Genomic DNA, 14,719 nt, shown 5'->3' with positions numbered 1-14,719 from the left:
CACATTTGTTATCTACTGGCAATCCTCAGCTGGAAGGCATTCCAGCTGCAATTTTCTTTTTGTAATTCTGCAGGAAACAAATTGCTTGTGTGTGATTTATGGAATTTTCAGAAGCCTCATTACAGAAGATTTTTTCTGATGTTGATCTTGCAAGTATCATCACTGGCGGTGTTGCTCCAACCTTAGAATGCATGGAGCATGCTTCCAGGATCTAATTAACTTTATTAGCAGGATGCTCTGATCAGTTGCCAGCATCTATCCTTCACAACACTAACCATATATTCTCCCCCAGTCTGCGTGGGCATATTTAAGTAGTATTCTGAAGTTTATCATCAAGCTATTTTTATAATTCATGAATATTTTATGGCGAACAAGGGAACACATCTTGATTCCACATATCCTGATAAGCAATAAAACCCCAAAGGGCAAGCAAGCGAGAGTCTGTTTTGTGTGTTAGAAATGATTTGTATCCACTGTTAGGTTAAGACCTAGAACATTTGCCAACTCCAATGAAGTTAAATATCTTTTACACCTCGTTACAAACAATGGCAGCTGAGCTCCGAGAGCAATCACTTGGGGCGCTCTGCTAGTCTGGGTGGAGGAGGACAGGAGAATTCTGGTGTAGACTGTGGCAAAAAGACAGCCTCATTGGTTGGGATTTTATGTGTATCCTGGGTTTGAGACTCCTACACGTGATTCCTTATTGTTCCCATAGAGATAGACAGTAGTAATGTCATGTACTAATATAATTGAGTGAATACTTCAAATACTTCAAATTGTGAACAAATTTGTTTTGACTGTGTTCACACCCATTTTGTTTGATTGCCAAGGATATTCTAGTGACTGTGACTGAGCAGGTCTTTTCAGGATCCCCTCTGCTCATCCCAAGTAGGGTGGGGGCTATAAAAGGTGCCCCAAACAGGCTGTCTCACACCCTTCTGACTGGATGGCTGTATCCAGTGGGATCACTCAACTTTGTGGCCGAAAGAAGAGAGCTAAGACAATGAATTTCCCCACCTGGAATGTCCGCACTCTTATGGACTCTCAGCACAGTGAATGCTCAGAAAGAAGAACTGCCCTAATTGCCAGAGAATTGGCAAGACTCAATATTGACATTGCAGCCCTTAGTGAGACCTGCCAGGCCGACGAGGGCCAATTAAAAGAGAATGGAGGTGGCTACACCTTCTTTTGGAAAGGAGCCACCTGAAGACAGACACATTCATGAGATTGGCTTTGCCATCAAAAATAAGATCGCCAGTCAGCTTTTGGAGCTTCCCGTGGGGATCAAAGAGCGTCTCATGACTCTTCGGCTCAAGCTCAGCAACAACCAATATTCCACGGTCATCAGTGCACACACCCCAACTCTCGATGATGAGGAAGACAACAGGGAGCAGTTTTATAGCACTGTTGATGCAGTCCTCACAGCCACACCTAAGGCAGAACAAACTCATCCTTCTGGGAGATTTCAATGTTAGAGTTGGTCGGGACTCCCAACTCTGGAGTGACCCAATAGGCAAAGAAGGGGTGGAAATGTAAACCCCAATGGTATTCTCCTCCTCAGCAAATGCGTGGAGCATGACCTGCTCATCACAAATATCCTCTTTAGGCAGAGCAACAAATTTAAGATCACCTGGAAACATCCTCAGTCCAAACACTGGCACCTCCTTGTCTTATATTATAGTCAGAGCCCGAGATAACACCAACGTCCATATAACACGAGCCATGAGAGGTACAGATCACTGTTGGACAGACCATCAATTAGTAAGATCAATCATGTACCTGCAGCTCGCTCCACCATACCACAAACACCCAAAGATTAAGCGAAAGCAGTACAACCTCAAAGCCCTTCAAAACCAGCCCAGCTGTGAGACGTTCCAGCAACACTTGTCTGAGAAAATCTCTAACTTCCTGGCAACGTCATTGACATTCAAGAGCACTGGGGTCAACTTAAAGACACCATTCACAGTGCATGTGCTGAAACCATAGGATATTCCACTCATTGACACCAAGACTGGGTGAAGAAAACAACAAGGAAATCCTAACATTAATTCAACAGAAAAGAAATGCATTCTGTAACTGGCAAAATTATTCCTCTAACCCTTAGACCTCTAACCCTATCGAGGGATAGTTGAAGAGTATAATTAGAATGTCCAGAGTTATAGTACTAAGTATGAGAAAATAAAGAAGAGCTTTGGAAGGACTATAGACCCTCAAGATTATGGATAGAAGCCAACCTCCGACTATTGCGGTCGGAGGAAATTTTCCATGGGCTCATGTTATGCCCTAACTACCTGCTGCAGGGTTTCTTCCTCTGAATCAGCTGGTATTCACCAGGATCAAAAAAGAACACTGTGCTAGATGGCCCACTGTTCTGATCCAGTGTGAGAATTCCTGTGTTCAAAACTCCCTCTGAAGTCAATAAGTATTTGAGTGAACAGGGATTGCGTCAAAACTGAGGAAGAACCTGTATTTGGCCCTTGGTATGTAAAGTGGTTTGGGATCATTTGGTATGAAAAAGATCTGTATAAAGCTAAGATGTTTCAATATTTCAGGACAGAATTGATTAGACAGTGGCCAAATTTACCAAATTATGTGTTAGAGGAACTCTTCCTCATCTTTCAGAGCTCTACCGGGCGAAGATGATGAAGGAAAGGCAGCAGCAGGTATAATGTTCTGCAACACAATTATTTGTCCAGTCCAGCTGACCAGCTATAATGAAAGAAAATGATGTCTGTTTCTGTGAGTCATTTTGTTAAAAGATATTGAGGTTAATCAAGAAGCAGAGAGAAACACTTTCCTCCTTCCTGTCTTGCAATGTTCTCACTTTCTTTAGGGCATGGTGCCCAAACTGCTTGATGAGGGCTGAGGTGTGACAACTTCCCAGGACCAAAGGACTAATGTGCTTCAAGTAAATGGAGAAGACTTCTGTAGCCACCCTCAGGTTTAATAGTGGTGATGGCCCTGGAGACTTCGTGTGCCATCATGCAATGCTACTTCACCTGAGCAGAAAGCCACTCAGCTTAAGATGGAACATTGGGTGGTGGGCCTTGTAGTCTCTGCAGACTAAAAGGTTGCACCTGTAATGCAAATGACTGGGGACTGCAGGCAACATTTTAGATTCTGTGGGCTGCATTTGAACCACCTCTGTTTTTCTTAAAAATTTCCAATTAGCCATTGTAAATGTTTAGTAAGCACATGGGAATTCAGGTTGCATGCAGTATTGCCAACCCCAAATACTCAAAAATCATGAGTCAGGCCACAAAGATTGGCTTTAAAAACATGAGGGTTTTTTTTAACAGTAATACATTTCAGGTTCTTTTGTTTGCCTTCTGGTTTCTGAATCTTTAGGATACACTTGGGTCATGTTCTAAAACTTTTTTCTACAAGCATGAGGGTTAGAAGCGTCTTTTATTTAAAATGAAAGCTGAGATTCTCATCTAATAGCACAAATCCAGGAGCCTGGAGCTTTAACACATGAGATCTCGTGATAAAATCGTGAGAATTGGCAACATTCAATTGACCTCATGAGCACTCAGCTCGGTCAGAGTCTGCTCAGGTTCCTGGAACTATCTAGTTCACATTGGGCACACTCAGAAACCTGACAAAATCATTAGCTTGATCACTGCCATACTTAGGGTGACCACATGTCCCGATTTTATAGGGACAGTCCCGATTTTTGGGTCTTTTTCTTATATAGGCTCCTATTACCCCCAACCCCCGTCCTGATTTTTCACACTTGCTGTCTGGTCACCCTAGCCATACTTGGTAAATATACTCAAGCCACCAAGCAACTGGTAGCATTAATAGCCTGCTCTGCAGCGTTAATGGATGGAAGTTAAATTCATTAATTCATCGTGGAAAAAATACAGTAGCTCTGTGCATTGTTCCTTTAGTGGTGGACTGTTTTCACAAGTTTTACAGCTTTTTTGTAGTAGGAAGTTTCCTTCAAGTGAACATAAGACTATTTGATGTTACAATAAACCATTCTGCTGGCTCAAATCAAAGATGAGGCACAAAGGTGTTGTAAAAATCTTTGAGTCAATGAAAGACAGCTGGTTGAATCATTTCCCAGTTTTTCATATGACTCATAAATATGTTACATGGTGAGGAAATTCCCTGAAAGCTTTTTGGCAGGCGCTACCAGTCTGACCAGTAGCTAAGAAACACATAACCCTCCAGTTAGAGGAGGGAAAAAAAGAATACAAAGACTCTGCCTTAGGGCATAAATGTGGGGGTCACTTTAAAATGCAGTCTTGCGCCCTGCCACTGAGGTCAGAACAGCTCTGCTTGAGGGACCAGAAGATTTAAAGGATAGTTTTGTAGCTGTAAAATATACACAGAACAGTCTCTCTCAATCATAAAATATCAGGGTTGGAAGGGACCTCAGGAGGTCATCTAGTCCAACCCCCTGCTCAAAGGGGGACCAATTCCCAGACAAATTTTTGCCCCACCTCCCTCAATGGCCCCCTCAAGGATTGAATTCACAACCCTGGGTTTAGCAGGCCAATGCTCAAACCACTGAGCTATCCCTCCCCCAAGGTATACATATAAACACACAAGGCCAGATTCTCAGCTGGTGGGAGTCAGTGGAACTATATCGATTTACTCCAGTGGCATGTATAAGCAATCTATGAGCTTTAACCAAGTGTGTCATGGGGAAGAGGGACACACGGTGCTCAGCAAGACAGGATTTTTTCATACCACTCACAGATTACTTTGTGGCAAGAACTGTTTCTTATGTTGATCTGGTTGAAACTTTTTGAATAAAAACTTCGTTGTTGAAAAATTGCGTTTTTTTAATAAGACAGTTTCTTAAAATGTGTTTTTTTATTTTCTGATTTTGTTTGTTTATTTTTGAATGAAGCTAGAAAGCAAAAAAAATTGTTTTTGTTTTTATTTTTCACTTTTCACGTTTATCATTTTTCACTTCCCCCCTCCTCTTTCTCTTGTTCCCCTACCCCTTTTCCAAGTGCACAGTAGAAGGAGGAAAAAAGAGATGGTGGGAATGGGGAAAAAAGAGGGGAGAAACGGAGCTTGTCTACACAGCTTTACCAAAATTGTTGTACCAGCAGTGCCCCGTTAGTGTAGATGCAGCATATACTGACAGAAGGAGTTTTTCTGTCAGCATAGTAATGCTGAATGCCATCAACTGTGGTGACAGAAGCACTCTTCTGTCGGCATAGCTGCATCTACACTGGGATTTTTGCCGGCGTAGGAGTGGGTTTTTTTTTTTCACACTCCTGACTGACAGAGCTATGCTAACAAAATTTTGTAGTGTTGATCTGACCGAGGAAAACTGAAAAAGCCCAAACTGTGCAAACAAAACATTTAAATGAAAATATTTTTATAAAAAATTTGAGATAAAAAATATTTGCAAATGTTTTGAGTGACTAGAACCCATGGAATGAAAATGACGGCAAAATCTCTGAAAATATTCACAATGTTTTTTCTATTTATTGACCAGCTCTAGTTATGTTTGTAAAATGCATAGAGTAAGAACACTGGGGCCTCTAGGTGCTACCACAATATAAATTATAATAAGAAAAGACAGATTTCAATTGAATAGATACAAGTCATAGAATTATAGAAATGTAGGGATAGGGCACCTAGTTCAGTCCAGGAGCACCTTTTTACCGGCCATAAGGGCAAGCGAGTGGGGGGAGGGGAAGGAGGCAGAGAAGATCGAGTGGGGAGGCAGGGTCTTGGGGGGAAGAGATGGCACTGTAGCAGGGTCTTGGGGGAAGGAGCGGTGTGAAGGCAGAGGCTCAGGGAGAAGGGGTGGTGCGGGGGCAGGGCCTCAGGGGAAGGGGTGGGGTGGAGTCTTGGGAGAGGGCGGCGTGGGAGCAGGGTCTCAGGGGGGAAGGGCGGCATGTGGGCAGAGCCACGGTTCAGGTGCTGGTGATTCCCCTCACTTTTAGGAAGCTTCTGCCATTCCTGGTCCAAGTCCCTTTCACTGAGGCAGGACTAAGTATTAACTAGACTATTAAGTCATTTCTTATTCTAAATACAGAGAAATATCACAGAATGCCAGATACTAGAACAGGGGTCGGCAACGTTTGGCACGCGGCTCATCAGGGTAAGCACCCTGGCGGGCTGGGCCAGTTTATTTACCTGGTGACGCGGCAGGTTCGGCCGATCGCGGCCCCCACTGGCCGCGGTTCGCCGTCCCGGGCCAATGGGGGCGGCGGGAAGCCGCGGACAGCACATCCCTCACCCGCGCTGCTTCCCGCCGCCTCCATTGGCCCGGGACAGTGAACCGCGGCCAGTGGGGGCCGCGATCGGCCGAACCTGCCGCGTCAGCAGGTAAATAAACTGGCCCGTCCCACTAGGGTGCTTACCGTGGCGAGCCGCGTGCCAAACGTTGCCGACCCCTGTACTAGAATGTTGACTTTTCAATGGCAACCACTGTTTTATGCCTTGAGTGCTAGTGACAGCTAAAGTTAAATGTTGCCTAAGCATTCTATTCTAAAACCCTGCTCTGAGTTGCTTAGAACTATCCAAAAATTTCCCTTACTGGGCTGATGTGTACCACACCTAAGCCAAGATGTTCAAAAACAGAAGAAAAACTTCTTGCTCCACATTTTGAAAAGCTTTAGAACTGAGACGGCTGGGTGTAGGAAGCTGTTGTTACAGAGAAATAGCCCTTGCTGAGAAGAAGTGCTTTTGAAAGCTCCAGTGAAAAGCGTGTTATGATTAGGCTAGCTTAGGAGACTTTGAAAACCACACTTGATACATGCTCAGTGAATTTTAACAACAGCAGCACTTTTAAAGAAACGAGATGAAGGGAGGTCAGGGTGTATTATGCATGAGAGTGCAGTTAGCTGGAGATCTCATAAGGTGAACACCATGCACCCACAGAAGCCCTGGCTTCATTTATTATTGGTATTGCATGGTGCTCAATGATCCTTTGCCTCATTTACTGTGCATCTTGTACATAATATAAGCGACTTTCATGGACTCTGCACATCTTGTTTTACATAAATGAATTTACTCTGCATGTTATCATTAATGCCTTTCATGGGCTTTCATGTCTATCTGGCATAAACTTAATAGTTAATACAGCAATACACAACACTACTGCACAGCCATACCATATCTAAAGGTGCAGAAATATTTTTGTAATATATTGTGCTATTTAAGGTCTAGTATGTGATCATGTCATTAATAACTCTCTCATGAGGCATGCACACCAGAGGGAACGGAATGAAGGTTGCATATGCAACTTTAACTGTGGCATTTCTGTGCATAAAGTAAACTCTCGCTTGACATTAACATTCTGCTATCATTTAAATTAACTTAAACTGAGCTATGCCACTACACCAGTGGAGGATTTGGACCCCCTACAGTTTGCATACATGCACTCAGACAACTGTAGACACCCACATATAAAAACATATTCACATATATTATTCACTGTCACTGACCAGATTATATTCATACACAATCAGGAACACACACACACACACAAATTCAATGGAACCCTGTTTTACCCTTGATAAGTTAAAAAAGTCTAAAAGAAGCATAAATGACATGTTTTCTCGCTTTGGAAAATGGTCAACAGCAAAAATGGATTGCATTTCAATGACTTGGCCTTGTTTATTTGTACAAAATTCAAAAGAATTAGAGTTTAAATAAAGAGTCTGAATGAAACTCCATATATTTGTGTCTATGAAATGCAGCTCTTTTTAAGAAACAGACATCTGATGCCTTGACAAAGCTCATCAATGGAAGGGGAAGCTTTAATGACACCCATGGGTATGCATACAATTAAAGTGGATCAGGAATTTGGTCTGGTTGACAACACAGCAATTCCAGCTTGATACATCCCCTAAAAAAGCATCCCCATCTCATCACAGATTTGGCTTCAAATGGCAGCATGAAAATATGTCCAATCAACTGGCTTAGTAGCAAAAGCAAAAGAAAAATCTCTAGGAATTCAGAAACCATTATTAGGACCGCTTTCCAGATTTTCTGTTTTCTTTTATTTTAATTTAGTAAAGGAAGTGGAGGCAAACAGTTTAATCACAACCATCCCGAGGGGCAATTTAGAATAATTTTCTCATTAGGCAATATAATGTGCAGTATAACTAATGTTTAATCAGATGACAGCTAGAAAGGCCTGTGCTGCCGCTGCAGTGAAATGCACTCTCTGTTGCCCTGAACAGTTGTATGGGAATAATCTTGTCTCCTTGCATTTTGCTCTTTTGTCAATGGGTGCTTGGAAAATGCTGCCTTGTGGTCAAACTGTCTTCTAAAAATAAGTGAAATAAAATATGTATAGGGGAACTCCAAGATTGTTAGGCCCCAGCGAGCCTGACTGCACAAAGCAGGGGGGCGTGAAAGGCAGGAAGTATTTGGGGAAGGAGGAGAAAATAAAAATACAAGAGGTAGAAAATATGAGCTATACAAAGCTAGTGGGAGAAATGCATCCAGGTACCACAGGGATGGGCACAATATAAGTAAGTAGATCAGTGGTGCTCAAACTTTTTCAGTCCACTCTCTCCCCACCCCCCATCAGTAACGGAATCTGGCCAGGCCCCCCCACCTCCCCCATTACTGCACAGCCAAGGCTTCCTCAGCAGTGGAGCTTGGGCTGAAGGTGGAGCTGGGGTCGGAGTGGAGCTGTGGCTGGTGGCAGAGTGGATCTGGGGGGCAGCAAGGGAATGAGGGCAGAGCTAGGCTGGGGGCAGAGCAGGAAGCAGACTGGAGCTGTGGCTGGGGGTGGAGCAGGACTGGGTGCTGAATGGGGCTGGGGGCGGAGCTGATCTGGCAGTGGAGAGGGAATGATGGCGGAGCTGGGCCTGGAGGCGGAGCAGGACTGGGTGCTGAATGGGGCGGAGCTGATCTGGGGGTGGAGCAGGGCTGGAAGAGTGACACGCCCTTTCTGCCCCCTGTGGGGGCTGTCCCTGGCCCACCTGTATGCCCCCCCCAGAACGTTCCTCCGCGCCCCACTAGGGGGCATGCCCCACAGTTTGGTGACCATTGATGTAGACAGATAGGCAAACCGATGGACAGACAGTTGGATAGATAGGCAGAGAGCTAAATGAACAGGCATGGAGTTGATAGCCATGTTACTTCCCTCTTGTGATAGCTATAGGTGGGGGTGTTAATACTTTGACTTCCATTTACAGTGCAAGATATCGCATGGGGTCCAGTTGTCTGTCCTCCCATTGTCTTTGTTGTCAGGCACATGGAGCATTAACGGTGAGGCACCCATGGAACTCTGGCACTAAATGGGGAACATACCAGGCAGATGGGGGCCGCACTGGAGTACTTGGTATGAGGGGCAGCACCCAAATGATTGATGGAAATGTATGTGGCCTCTTAAGCAAAGCCAAGACCTTAGGAGTCATGCAGGTCACTACATGCAAACGTTGCTGTCACTTTAGCCTGTTCATTTACAGACTGGAAGAGAGATGGGTACAAATCACTGCAACAAGTTAGCTCAGATGGGGCTGTTAACTAGAGCTACTTCACAGGGGCTTGTGAGGATCCTTTTTCAGATACATCCAGTGACGGGTTGACCCTCCTCGGTTTCACTTTACTCCTCAGGGTTGAAACAAAGGAAAAATTCACAGTGGCACTCATTCCAAATCTCCAAGTTTGGTTTAGTTTGGGCTGGAAACCAAGCAAAAATCACTTAATTCTGACATGGTTTCCTCCAGACGCTCCAGGTTTGGTTGAAACTCAGTCATGGCTTTTATCCACTCTACAGTTCATGTAAACTATAGTAAGAAACTGAAATGATGCGATTATATGTGAATCCTCAGATCAACGGTTTTTAAAAAGAAAAACCTTTCAGTTCATTTGCACGCGTGCGATGGACGATGTGCCAGAATCGTTCTCACTGAATTTGAAGTGCTCAGAACATTAGTAATAGGAGAACTGCTCTGTTCACCTTTAGCACCATAACCAGTGTTGTTCCCCCGGGACCTGCCAGGGGCTGATTAGGGGAGGCAAGAGAGACCCAATGGCTCCCCGTTCCTAAGGAAGAGGATAGCAAGTGTGTGTAGCGGGGTGAAATTTCAACCTGTCTCACATGCGTCTTTGATTTTGGTTTCTGTTTCTGATCTCATAGCTGTAGGAAGGGTTATAGCTCTTGAAGGAAACAGAGATAAGGAATAAACACCTTTTGGCCAAAGCTACAGGGCGGGAGTGTCATAATGTGATGCAAATACGCCCTGAGGCAGTTTGAAATCCAGTGGCTAGAAGTTGGAAAGTAGATCTATTCACACAGGGAATAGGAGGACAATTATTCACCGGAACAGTTTATCAAAGGAGGCGGTAAAGTCATCCTCACTTGGAGGCTGTACATTGCGACCGGATGGCTTTCTGAAATATGGTCTAGTTAAACCACAAGTTATTGGACTTGATACCATTCACTTAGCTAGTCCGGCAGAATAATAACCGACACTGCAGGAATCACTGGGTGAAATTCTATGGCCTGTGTTATGTAGAAAGTCAGACTAGATCATTGTAATGTCCCCTCTGGTCTTAAAATCTATGAATTGCATACTCCAGCTAGCATAATCACTAGCCATCACGAATCTGTCACTCATCAGCTAATCTTCCACAGTGGCCTAGTAGCTACAGCACTGGCCTGGGCCCGCTGCCCGTCATGCTGACCAATATTGTTCACTTGTACTCCAGCTGTCTATAGCCACCCTGCGTCTTACACTTCGATTGAAAGCTCCTTGGGGTCCTGGACCATGATTAGGGCTCCTAGGTGCTGCACTAATACAAATAGTTTATTATTAATAATTATTATTATTATTTATGTATTTATTAGATCTGCCACGGGCCTGCTGGATGATGTTGAGAAAGTCACTTAGTCTTTCTTTGCCTCAGCTTCCCCATCTGCAGAATGGGGTTAATGAGACTTACCTCCTTTATACAGTGCTTTTAGAGCTACTGGTGAACAGTGGTGTATAAGAGCTAGGTGGTACTATACCAGGAGTGGCCAAACTTACTGACCCTCTGAGTCGCATACAATGATCTTCAGAAGTTCGAGAGCTGGGCGCACCTGCTGGGGCTCGGGGCTTCAGCCCTGCAGCGGAGTGGTGGGGCTAGGGGCTTCTGTCCTGTGGGCAGGTGGGTTTTGGGGCTTCAGCCCTGTGGGAGGCACCTGCTGGCTTCAGCTCTGCTCCTGCTAAAGCTCCCAGCCCCAACAGGTATGCCCTGCAGGACTGAAGCAGTGTTGGCAGCATGCTGAGTACAATCCCATCTGAGACCCTCACTATGTACGCAGGCGACTAGCCCCTCCTGCTGCTCTCCCTGAAGTGGCCACACTGCTATGTTTAACATGCTAGCTCAAGCAAAGCTAATGTGTGTGTACCTCTGCCTGAACTGGAAATTACTTCGTCAGCTGCTGGGTAGACGCATCCTCGGTGTCAAGGCTTTGCTATAAAATGGCTGCTCTAATCCACAAGAAAGATTATCATCCTAAATGACACGCAAAGCAAAACGGAATTCCTAAGTGGACACAGCCATACCCCCCAGACTGTCCCATGCATTACTCTGGATTTCCTCGGGCGTCACTGAGATCAGAATCCAGCCCTAAAATTTTAGGTCAGGCCGTTTCCAATCACAAAGGAGATTTTCCGAAAGCCTCTAAGGGACTGAAGAGCACGGTTCCATTGCCTTTGACAGTACTCGTGCGCCTAAATCCCTTGGATGACTTTGCAAATCTTTCCCTAAACAATTTATATCACGATTTTCCAAAGTGGGTAGTCTCCGAAATAAGTGGTTTGATTTTCAAAAGTACTGAAACGCCAGATAATTATTTTCCTTGCTGTATAAACAGAGCAAAGGTACTAAAGATAGCAGCAGACAATTTTGTAAAATCACATCTTTTAGTCTCGGTTGTGGCTAGAAAATGGCAAACAGGATATACTCTCTGGCTCCACAATGGTCACTGGTGTCATGACTCATGAGTTATTTTTACTTTCCTTATAACAGAACATCTGGCTGTGGTAATTACCATAATCTTATTTGGTTTTGCCAAATGCCTGACCAAAATATATTGCTTGCCATGTTTTTTGTAGCCATTTTGGTCCCAGGATATGAGTGAGACAAGATGGGTGAGGTAATATCTTTTATTGGATCAACTTCTATTGGTCGAAGAGATGAGCTTTTGAGCTGAACAGAGCTCTTCTTCAGATCTGGAAAAAGTTAACCAAGCGTCACCGTTAAATACAAGGTGGAACAGATTGTTAGGCATAAGGGGTTCACACATGTTGCAGGAAACCCAGGGCTGGATTTAGGGGCAGGCAACCCAGGCAACCACTTGGGGGGCCCTGGGCTCGGGGTGCTGTTTTTGTTGTTAGCAACAAAAGGGAAAATAGAATGTTTGAAGTAAAATGTTTCAGGTATTTCGTATGTGAATTCATTTTTCACTAACTTCCTAGAATGTTCTGGACCTTTGTAGAATCTCGTGGAACCTTCCAGACTTTCTGAGAACTACATGTAACCCACACACTTCCTGTGTGTGCTGTTCTGTCGCATCTAGTGGCACTGAGATCACTTAGAGAGAGATTAATGAATCTGCTTTACAGCCTTAGTTAAGGGCCAGATGGCTTTTAGCTCATGCAGTAGAGGCTTATGCATTTAACTCCAGAGGTTCCCAGGTTCGATCCCACCCGCTGACAACTGGGGTCTGCCTGTGTTACATACATTTTCTTGAACCACCTAGAATGCTGTCAGTGAGATATAAGAACAAAGTGAAGTTAAGTGAGAGCCCAGCTGCGATTTGTGAACCTTGTTTTATTGTTTAATTGTGAAAATGTACTTGTGTTTTAAGACTTGAAAAGTGTAAGTAGTGACTAATAAAGGACATATTTAATGAGATGCCAGAGATATCTATCAAATCCCTATCTACACAGCAATATAAAAGAAATCTGTTACTTCTTTTACCATGCTTAACATGTAATGTTTGATGACTTTCTAAGACTGTGGAACATAGACTTTTGTTCTCCCTAATACTGTCTGTTTTCCCCCATAGAAAATAAATGATGCCCCCAAAGAAACCTTCAGGAGCTCAGTATGGGAAGCAAAAGGCTCAATTGAAATCTAGTTTGCAGCAAGGGACAAATTTGATCGGAAAATATTAACATAGACTGGGCTTTAGCAATCGTCCCAGTACAGGGGAAATCGAGCGAAGAGTAAATGCTGGAAGTCCTATTACTAAAGGAATTAGCAGATTACCTGAAGATAAGGAATGAAAGTGTGAGGAAAGCGATGGAGAATCGGCCAGTGTTCCTGGCAGCATAAAGAAGAGTGATGATATGGCCGGCGATCCTAAACTCTGCCAATATTGATTGTACAATTTTTGAACGGTCCGGGCAAAATTAAGGATATAATTGTGGCATTATGCCACATATTCTTCATAGTCATATTATTATGATATGAGTATGGCATAATTACGATGTATTTTGTGCAAGATAAGACATGAGATATCATTGGAAAGGTTGTCAAGTATCAGAGGGGTAGCCGTGTTAGTCTGAATCTGTAAAAAGCAACAGAGGGTCCTGTGGCACCTTTAAGACTAACAGTCTTAAAGGTGCCACAGGACCCTCTGTTGCTCATTGGAAAGGTTATAATTTACTGAATTTGATTATCCTATTTGTATGCATGTATCATTTTTGTATCTGAAGTTAGGAATATTGTCTATGGATCTATTACAAATGTGTTTATTTGTGGGGAATGCCCACTAGACAGAATGCAATCAGTCTAGATTGCTGGCTGAAAATGGCCGTTAGGAAAAACAATAGGTCTTAGAAGATGCTAATCTCGCACTGGGGAGCTTTCCTAGAAAGCCTTCCTGGGGATGCTGCAAACAGACTTTGAGTTATGGCTGCAGGGTCATGCGATCAAGTCACCTGATGCTGGACTCCATGATAATACTAGTACTTTTCCACTGACTGGGGTGGGGGTGGGAATCACACTGGAAGACAAAGGATTCCCGCTATATGTAAAACTATTTAAGGCAGGGGAGTGACATAATCTTGGCACGTTATTCACTAAATCCCTGCCCAAGATGACTGCTATAAACATCTAAGAAACAGAGACAGAACGAGGGGAGAAGGACTGAGCCCAGGCTGGATGGTCGTCTGGACTGTGAATGAAATATCTGAAGTTTTAAACTGCAGGCAAGTGCAGCTGGCCTTCAAAAGTCACTGCAATCTGCCTAAAACAACATTTAGGGTGAGAAATTGCTACTTGAAACCAGTTTCTTTAGTATCTTAAGCTTCGATTGAATTTTGTTTTATTTGCTAGGTAATCTGCTTTGATCTGTTTGCTATCCCTTATAATCACTTAAAAGCTATCCTTTGTGGTTAATAAACTTGTTTTTGTTTTCTCTAAAACCAGTTTGTGGAATTCATAACTGGGGGGCAAAAGCTGTGCATATCTTCTGCCACATTGAGGGAGGGGGCGAATTTCATCAGCTTACGCTGGATCGTTCTCTGTGCAGCGCAAGACGATACAATTTTGGGTTTACACTCCAGAGGGGGAGTGCACTTGAGTGCTGGGCAGTTCCTTAGCTGAGCCTTCCCATGCAGAACTGATCTCAGCATCTGTGTGTAAAAAGGTGCCGCTGGGTGTGTCCCTACCTGTGTGTGCTGGTAAAGTGCAGTCTGAAGCCTGAGGGAGGGCTTGGCTGGCTTGCCTCAACAAGTAAAGAGAACCCAGGCTGGTGGGTCAGGTGGGCTCAGGTGGTACC

At 44.0% G+C, this 14,719-nt stretch overlaps 1 long non-coding RNA gene across 1 annotated transcript in view; it reads left to right on the top strand.

Annotated features, from left to right (window-relative positions):
* Positions 1-13,580, top strand: part of LOC135876379 (uncharacterized) — a 32,361-nt gene extending 18,781 nt beyond the window's left edge. Inside the window, exon 3 of the long non-coding RNA XR_010561306.1 lies at positions 13,001-13,580. This is a non-coding gene — a long non-coding RNA (uncharacterized LOC135876379). The remainder of the gene's footprint in view (positions 1-13,000) is intronic.
* Positions 13,581-14,719: the final 1,139 nt, after the last annotated feature.

This window comes from Emys orbicularis, chromosome 3 (assembly GCF_028017835.1).
Source record: "Emys orbicularis isolate rEmyOrb1 chromosome 3, rEmyOrb1.hap1, whole genome shotgun sequence".
Lineage (NCBI taxonomy): Eukaryota > Metazoa > Chordata > Testudines > Emydidae > Emys > Emys orbicularis.
This window is presented reverse-complemented; position numbering and strand designations above follow the sequence as displayed.